Source organism: Ranitomeya variabilis, chromosome 1 (assembly GCF_051348905.1).
Source record: "Ranitomeya variabilis isolate aRanVar5 chromosome 1, aRanVar5.hap1, whole genome shotgun sequence".
NCBI classification, from domain to species: domain Eukaryota; kingdom Metazoa; phylum Chordata; class Amphibia; order Anura; family Dendrobatidae; genus Ranitomeya; species Ranitomeya variabilis.
Genome location: NC_135232.1, coordinates 431,746,185 through 431,754,434, shown reverse-complemented (window position 1 = coordinate 431,754,434; position 8,250 = coordinate 431,746,185).

The window sequence follows — 8,250 nt, the reverse complement described above, 5'->3', positions numbered from 1 at the left end:
ATAATCCAGTGCTGGATTGGAGATCTATGTCTGTAACTGGTTGGGGTTGTCAGGGGATACATAGTGATATTCCTTTGATGTCCATTTCCTCGTCTCCTTTTTCTGAAGTTCCTGAGTTTTTGTCGGATTTCCAGGATATATTTGATGAGCCCAAGTCCAGTTTCCTGCCTCCTCATAGGGACTGCGATTGTGCCATTAATTTGATTCCTGGCTGTAAGTTCCCTAAGGGCCGACTTTTCAATCTGTCGGTGCCAGAGCATGCCGCTATGCGGAGTTATGTAAAGGAGTCCTTGGAGAAGGGGCATATTCGCCTGTCTTCGTCACCGTTGGGAGCGGGATTTTTTTTGTTGCCAAGAAGGATGGTTCCTTGAGACCCTGTATAGATTATCGCCTTCTCAATAAGATCACGGTCAAATTCCAGTACCCTTTACCTTTACTTTCTGATTTGTTTGCTCAGATTAAGGGTGCCAGTTGGTTTACTAAAATCGACCTTCGAGGGGCGTATAATCTCGTGCGTATTAAACAAGGTGATGAATGGAAAACAGCATTTAATACGCCCGAAGGCCATTTTGAATATCTTGTGATGCCATTCGGGCTCTCTAATGCTCCATCGGTATTTCAGTCCTTTATGCATGATATCTTCCGGAATTATCTGGATAAATTCATGATTGTGTATTTGGATGATATTTTGTTTTTTTCCGATGATTAGGAGTCTCATGTGAAGCAGGTTAGGATGGTATTTCAGGTCCTTCGTGCTAATGCGTTGTTTGTGAAAGGGTCTAAGTGCCTCTTTGGAGTTCAGAAAGTTTCTTTTTTGGGTTTCATTTTTTCTCCCTCGGCTATTGAAATGGACCCTGTTAAAGTCCAGGCCATTCCTGATTGGACTCAACCCACATCTGTAAAAAGAGCCTTCAAAAATTTTTGGGCTTTGCTAATTTTTATCGCCGCTTTATTGCTAATTTTTCTAGTGTGGTGAAGCCTCTGACCGATTTGACGAAGAAAGGCGCTGATGTGATGAATTGGTCCTCTGCGGCTGTTGAGGCCTTTCAGGAGCTTAAACGTCGTTTTACTTCTGCCCCTGTGTTGCGTCAGCCAGATGTTTCTCTCCCTTTTCAGGTTGAGGTTGATGCTTCTGAGATTGGGGCAGGGGCCGTTTTGTCTCAGAGAAATTCTGATGGCTCTTTGATGAAACCATGTGCTTTCTTCTCCAGAAAGTTTTCGCCTGCTGAGCGTAATTATGATGTCGGCAATCGGGAGTTGTTGGCTATGAAGTGGGCATTTGAGGAGTGGCGACATTGGCTTGAGGGAGCCAAGCATCGCGTGGTGGTCTTGACTGATCATAAATATTTGATTTACCTCGAGTCTGCTAAGCGGTTGAATCCTAGACAAGCTCGGTGGTCTCTGTTTTTCTCCCGTTTTGATTTTGTGGTCTCGTATATTCCGGGATCTAAGAATGTGAAGGCTGATGCCCTTTCTAGGAGTTTTTTGCCTGATTCTCCGGGAGTTCTTGAGCCAGCTGGGATCCTCAAAGAGGGCGTGATTCTTTCTGCCATCTCCCCTGATTTGCGGCGGGTACTTCAGGAGTTTCAGGCTGATAAACCTGACCGCTGTCCAGTAGGGAAACTGTTTGTTCCTGATAGATGGACTAGCAGGGTAATTTCTGAGGTTCATTGTTCGGTGTTGGCTGGTCACCCTGGGATTTTCGGTACCAGAGATTTGGTGGCTAGGTCCTTTTGGTGGCCTTCCTTGTTGCGGGATGTGCGTTCGTTTGTGCAGTCCTTTGGGACCTGTGCTCGGGCTAAGCCTTGCTGTTCCCGTGCCAGTGGGTTGCTTTTGCCTTTGCCTATTCCTGAGAGGCCCTGGACGCATATTTCCATGGATTTTATTTCGGATCTTCCTGTTTCTCAGAAGATGTCTGTCATCTGGTTGGTTTGTGACCGGTTTTCTAAGATGGTCCATTTGGTACCGTTGCCTAAGTTGCCTTCCTCCTCTGATTTGGTCCCATTATTTTTTCAGCATGTGGTTCGTTTGCATAGTATTCCGGAGAATATTGTGTCTGACAGAGGTTCCCAGTTTGTTTCTAGGTTTTGGCGGTCCTTTTGTGCTAGAATGGGCATTGATTTGTCTTTTTCTTCAGCATTCCATCCTCAGACAAATGGCCAAACGGAGCGAACCAATCAGACCTTGGAAACCTATCTGAGATGCTTCGTGTCTGCTGATCAGGATGATTGGGTGACCTTTTTGCCGTTGGCCGAGTTTGCCCTTAATAATCGGGCTAGTTCTGCTACCTTGGTTTCGCCTTTCTTTTGTAACTTTGGTTTTCATCCTCGTTTTTCTTCAGGGCAGCTTGAGCCTTCTGACTGTCCTGGTGTGGATTCTGTGGTGGACAGATTGCAGCAAATTTGGACTCATGTGGTGGACAATTTGACGTTGTCTCAGGAAAAGGCTCAACGTTTTGCTAACCGTCGTCGGTGTGTTGGCCCCCGGCTTCGTGTTGGGGATTTGGTCTGGTTGTCTTCTCGTCATGTTCCTATGAAGGTTTCTTCCCCTAAGTTCAAGCTTCGCTTTATTGGGCCTTATAAGATTTCTGAAATTATCAATCCGGTGTCTTTTTGTTTGGCCCTTCCAGCTTCTTTTTCCATTCATAATGTGTTCCATAGATCCTTGTTGCGGAGATATGTGGTACCTATGGTTCCCTCCGTTGATCCTCCTGCTCCGGTGTTGGTTGAGGGGGAATTGGAATATGTGGTGGAGAAGATTTTGGATTCTCGTTTTTCGAGACGGAAGCTGTTGTGAATTTGCTTTTTGCTCCCTCTAGTGGTTACTAGTTTTTTGACTCTGGTTTTTCTGTCATTCCTTTTATCCGCACCTGGGTCGTTAGTTAGGGGTGTTGCTATATAAGCTCCCTGGACCTTCAGTTCAATGCCTGGCAACGTAGTTATCAGAGCTAGTCTGCTGTGCTCTTGTCTACTGATCCTGGTTCCAGTTATATCAGCTAAGTCTGCCTTTTGCTTTTTGCTATTTGTTTTGGTTTTGTATTTTTGTCCAGCTTGTTCCAAATCTATATCCTGACCTTTGCTGGAAGCTCTAGGGGGCTGGTGTTCTCCCCCCGGACCGTTAGACGGTTCGGGGGTTCTTGAATTTCCAGTGTGGATTTTGATAGGGTTTTTGTTGACCATATAAGTTACCTTTCTTTATTCTGCTATCAGTAAGCGGGCCTCTCTGTGCTAAACCTGGTTCATTTCTGTGTTTGTCATTTCCTCTTACCTCACCGTCATTATTTGTGGGGGGCTTCTATCCAGCTTTGGGGTCCCCTTCTCTGGAGGCAAGAAAGGTCTTTGTTTTCCTCTACTAGGGGTAGCTAGATTCTCCGGCTGGCGCGTGTCATCTAGAATCAACGTAGGAATGATCCCCGGCTACTTCTAGTGTTGGCGTTAGGAGTAGATATATGGTCAACCCAGTTACCACTGCCCTATGAGCTGGATTTTTGTATTCTGCAGACTTCCACGTTCCTCTGAGACCCTCGCCATTGGGGTCATAACAGTTTGCCAGGCCAGTATTAAATGTTTAATGCATTGCAGAAGAGGGATTATAAGAAAGAAGATTCTGAGTTTTTTTTTTCTTTTTCCCCTTTACCTCAGAGTGGCTATGCTTGCTGCAGACATGAATGTCCAGACCTTGATTACAAGTGTGGACCAGCTGGCTACTCGTGTGCAGGGCATACAAGACTATGTTATCAGAAATCCTAGGTCAGAACCTAAAATACCGATTCCTGAACTGTTTTCCGGAGACAGGTTTAAGTTTAGGAATTTCGTGAATAATTGTAAATTGTTTTTGTCCCTGAGACCCTGTTCATCTGGAGATTCTGCTCAGCAAGTAAAAATTGTTATTTCGTTCTTACGGGGCGACCCTCAGGATTGGGCTTTTTCGCTGGCGCCAGGAGATCCGGCATTGGCTGATCTTGATGCGTTTTTTCTGGCGCTCGGTTTACTTTATGAGGAACCCAATCTTGAGATTCAGGCAGAAAAGGCCTTGCTGGCTATGTCTCAGGGGCAGGACGAGGCTGAAGTGTATTGCCAAAAATTTCGGAAATGGTCCGTGCTGACACATTGGAACGAGTGTGCACTGGCCGCTAATTTTAGAAATGGCCTTTCTGAAGCCATTAAGAATGTTATAGTGGGTTTTCCCATTCCCACAGGTCTGAATGATACTATGGCACTGGCTATTCAAATTGACCGGCGGTTGCGGGAGCGCAAAACCGCAAATTCCCTCATGGTGTTGTCTGAACAGACACCTAATTCGGTGCAATGTGATAGAAAAACCGCAAATTCCCTCATGGTGTTGTCTGAACAGACACCTGATTTAATGCAATGTGATAGAATCCTGACTAGAAATGAGCGGAAAATTCATAGACGCCGGAATGGCTTGTGCTACTACTGTGGTGATTCTACACATGTTATCTCAGCATGCTCTAAACGAATAGCTAAGGTTGTTAGTCCTGTCACCGTTGGTAATTTGCAACCTAAATTTATTCTGTCTGTAACTTTGATTTGCTCACTGTCATCTTATCCTGTCATGGCGTTTGTAGATTCAGGTGCTGCCCTGAGTCTCATGGATCTCTCATTTGCTAAGCGCTGTGGTTTTACTCTTGAACCATTAGAAAATCCTATTCCTCTTAGGGGTATTGATGCTACACCATTGGCAGCAAATAAACCGCAGTATTGGACACAGGTTACCATGTGCATGACTCCTGAACACCGCGAGGTGATACGTTTCCTGGTTTTACATAAAATGCATGATTTGGTTGTTTTAGGGCTGCCATGGTTACAGACCCATAATCCAGTCCTGGACTGGAAGGCTATGTCAGTCTCAAGTTGGGGCTGTCGTGGTATTCATGGGGATTCCCTGCCTGTGTCTATTGCTTCTTCTACGCCTTCGGAAGTTCCGGAGTATTTGTCTGATTATCAGGATGTCTTCAGTGAGTCTGAGTCCAGTGCACTGCCTCCTCATAGGGACTGTGACTGTGCTATAGATTTGATCCCAGGCAGTAAATTTCCTAAGGGAAGACTGTTTAATCTGTCGGTACCTGAACATACCGCTATGCGTTCATATATCAAGGAGTCTCTGGAGAAAGGACATATTCGTCCGTCTTCTTCCCCTCTTGGTGCGGGATTCATTTTTGTGGCAAAAAAGGACGGATCTTTGAGACCTTGTATTGATTATCGGCTTTTAAATAAGATCACTGTCAAATTTCAGTATCCTTTACCGCTGTTGTCTGACTTGTTTGCCCGGATTAAGGGTGCCAAGTGGTTCACCAAGATAGACCTTCGTGGTGCGTACAACCTTGTGCGCATTAAGCAAGGTGATGAATGGAAAACCGCATTCAATACGCCCGAAGGTCATTTTGAGTACTTGGTGATGCCTTTTGGGCTCTCCAATGCGCCTTCAGTTTTTCAGTCCTTTATGCATGACATTTTCCGGAAGTATCTGGATAAATTTTTGATTGTTTATCTGGATGATATTTTGTTTTTTTCTGATAATTGGGATTCGCATGTGGAGCAGGTCAGGTTGGTCTTTAAAATTTTGCGTGAAAATTCTTTGTTTGTCAAGGGCTCAAAGTGTCTCTTTGGTGTACAGAAGGTTCCCTTTTTGGGGTTCATTTTTTCCCCTTCTGCTGTGGAGATGGACCCAGTCAAGGTCCGAGCTATTCTTGATTGGACTCAGCCCTCGTCAGTTAAGAGTCTTCAGAAGTTCTTGGGCTTCGCTAACTTCTACCGTCGTTTTATCGCTAATTTTTCTAGCATTGTGAAACCTTTGACGGATATGACCAAGAAGGGCTCCGATGTAGCTAACTGGGCTCCTGCTGCCGTGGAGGCTTTCCAGGAGTTGAAACGCCGGTTTACTTCGGCGCCTGTTTTGTGCCAGCCTGACGTCTCACTTCCCTTTCAGGTTGAGGTGGATGCTTCGGAGATTGGGGCAGGGGCCGTTTTGTCGCAGAGAGGCCCTGGTTGCTCTGTTATGAAACCTTGTGCCTTTTTCTCTAGGAAGTTTTCGCCTGCCGAGCGAAATTATGATGTGGGCAATCGGGAGTTGTTGGCCATGAAATGGGCATTTGAGGAGTGGCGTCATTGGCTCGAGGGTGCTAAGCATCGTGTGGTGGTCTTGACTGATCACAAAAATCTGATGTATCTCGAGTCTGCTAAACGCCTTAATCCGAGACAGGCCCGCTGGTCATTGTTTTTCTCCCACTTTGATTTTGTTGTCTCGTATTTACCAGGTTCAAAGAATGTGAAGGCCGATGCTCTTTCTAGGAGCTTTGTGCCTGATGCTCCTGGAGTCGCGGATCCTGTTGGTATTCTTAAAGATGGAGTTATCTTGTCAGCTATTTCTCCGGATCTGCGACGTGTGTTGCAGAGATTTCAGGCTGATAGGCCTGAGTCTTGTCCACCTGACAGACTGTTTGTCCCGGATAAGTGGACCAGCAGAGTCATTTCCGAGGTTCATTCCTCGGTGTTGGCAGGTCACCCGGGAATCTTTGGCACCAGAGATCTGGTGGCCAGGTCCTTTTGGTGGCCTTCCTTGTCAAGGGATGTGCGGTCATTTGTGCAGTCCTGTGGGACTTGTGCTCGAGCTAAGCCTTGCTGTTCTCGTGCCAGCGGTTTGCTCTTGCCCTTGCCTGTCCCGAAGAGACCTTGGACACATATCTCCATGGATTTCATTTCTGATCTTCCGCTATCTCAGGGCATGTCCGTTATCTGGGTGATATGTGATCGCTTCTCCAAGATGGTCCATTTGGTTCCTTTGCCTAAGCTGCCTTCCTCTTCCGATCTGGTTCCTGTGTTTTTCCAGAACGTGGTTCGTTTGCACGGCATCCCTGAGAATATTGTGTCAGACAGAGGATCCCAGTTCGTTTCCAGGTTCTGGCGATCCTTTTGTAGTAGGATGGGCATTGATTTGTCGTTTTCGTCTGCTTTCCATCCTCAGACTAATGGACAGACGGAGCGAACCAATCAGACTTTGGAGGCTTATTTGAGGTGTTTTGTCTCTGCTGATCAGGACGATTGGGTGACATTCTTGCCGTTGGCTGAGTTTGCCCTTAATAATCGGGCTAGTTCCGCCACCTTGGTTTCGCCTTTTTTCTGCAACTCTGGTTTCCATCCTCGCTTTTCTTCGGGTCATGTGGAGCCTTCTGACTGTCCTGGGGTGGATTCTGTGGTGGATAGGTTGCAGCAGATCTGGAATCATGTGGTGGACAACTTGAAGTTGTCACAGGAGAAGGCTCAGCGCTTTGCCAACCGCCGCCGCGGTGTGGGTCCCCGACTACGCGTTGGGGATTTGGTATGGCTTTCTTCCCGCTTTGTTCCTATGAAGGTCTCCTCTCCCAAATTTAAACCTCGTTTTATTGGGCCTTACAAGATATTGGAAATCCTTAATCCTGTATCTTTTCGTCTGGATCTTCCTGTGTCGTTTGCTATTCACAATGTATTTCATAGGTCCTTGTTGCGGCGGTACATTGTGCCTGTAGTTCCTTCTGCTGAGCCTCCTGCTCCGGTGTTGGTTGAGGGCGAGTTGGAGTACGTGGTGGAGAAGATCTTGGATTCTCGCCTCTCCAGGCGGAGGCTTCAGTACCTGGTCAAGTGGAAGGGCTATGGTCAGGAGGATAATTCCTGGGTGGTCGCCTCTGATGTTCATGCGGTCGATTTAGTTCGTGCCTTTCATGCCGCTCATCCTGATCGCCCTGGTGGTCGTGGTGAGGGTTCGGTGACCCCTCACTAAGGGGGGGATACTGTTGTGAATTTGCTTTTTGCTCCCTCTAGTGGTTACTAGTTTTTTGACTCTGGTTTTTCTGTCATTCCTTTTATCCGCACCTGGGTCGTTAGTTAGGGGTGTTGCTATATAAGCTCCCTGGACCTTCAGTTCAATGCCTGGCAACGTAGTTATCAGAGCTAGTCTGCTGTGCTCTTGTCTACTGATCCTGGTTCCAGTTATATCAGCTAAGTCTGCCTTTTGCTTTTTGCTATTTGTTTTGGTTTTGTATTTTTGTCCAGCTTGTTCCAAATCTATATCCTGACCTTTGCTGGAAGCTCTAGGGGGCTGGTGTTCTCCCCCCGGACCGTTAGACGGTTCGGGGGTTCTTGAATTTCCAGTGTGGATTTTGATAGGGTTTTTGTTGACCATATAAGTTACCTTTCTTTATTCTGCTATCAGTAAGCGGGCCTCTCTGTGCTAAACCTGGTTCATTTCTGTGTT